General features: G+C 29.2%; 1 pseudogene; it reads left to right on the top strand.

Moving 5' to 3' along the window:
- Positions 1–263: 263 nt before the first annotated feature.
- LOC138820381 (U6 spliceosomal RNA) lies at positions 264–360 on the top strand (annotated as a pseudogene).
- The last annotated feature ends 653 nt before the right edge of the window (positions 361–1,013 follow it).

Here is a 1,013-nt window from a genome sequence, read left to right as displayed (position 1 = left end):
CACCTTTGGACCTAACTATAAATAATAGAGAGTATGATCAAATTCCAAATAAAAAGACTTAAGATATTCATTGGCAAAAAAAGTTTGCAAATGTGAGCAATCGACTGATCAATATAATTTTTCCCAATATTCACAGAATTTTAGGGAAATAAGATCGATAGCATTGTTAGGAACAATAAGGTTTCCTTGTTACAAGTAGGCACCCATAGATATAAGCCTGTATAAAGATTGCAGCATTAACTATTAAATTTAGAGGATACTACATGCTTCAGCAGCATGTACACTCAAATTACAATACAGAGATTAACATGGCACTTGCACAAGGATAATATGAAAATTTGAGAAATATTCCATATTTTTCATTCTTTAGATGCAAGAAATGAAAAAAGTGATTAAAAAGTTGATTACAAAATTACAAGTGTAACAATACACGTAATTCATATAATTAAATTTAGTTTGACATCAGTGTATTAAATCACCTCAGAAAGGCGTTTACATAGCATAAACTTTACAAAACTTTTCAAATTAGACAACATTGTCATTTTATCCCAAAGAAAAATAATATTAAGACCTAGAAAAAAAGGAATCAAACTGTTTCTATATCGAATACAATCAGAAAGGACACATTAATGAACGTATATATTATAAAATAATATAGAATTCAATGTATATCTAGGAGAAAATAAATTATGAACATTATGCACACATAGAATATAGAATATTTTAAAATATACTTTTTCAGAGAAGCACCAGAAATATTTTAGTTTCTTTGCTACTCATTTCAACAGGTAAATTAAAATGATTTCTTATTAAAAAATCACAAACTCTGAAGAAATTATTATACATGTTTACAAAATCTATTGAATACATTTTTCCATCCAAGGCAGGCAATTCACTTGGAAGAATTCCGCAGAATCCATGAATTTTTACAGTAAAATATTGGTGCTGCCAGGCACTGGTGGTTCATGCCTATAATCCTAGCTGCACAGGAGACTGAGATCTGAGGATCATGG

The sequence above is a fragment of the Dipodomys merriami genome, unplaced genomic scaffold, assembly GCF_024711535.1.
Source record: "Dipodomys merriami isolate MVZ:Mamm:240054 unplaced genomic scaffold, mDipMer1.0.p SCAF_87, whole genome shotgun sequence".
Classification (NCBI taxonomy): domain Eukaryota; kingdom Metazoa; phylum Chordata; class Mammalia; order Rodentia; family Heteromyidae; genus Dipodomys; species Dipodomys merriami.
The sequence above is the reverse complement of the archived record's forward strand: the minus strand, read 5'-3'. Positions and strand labels throughout refer to the sequence as shown.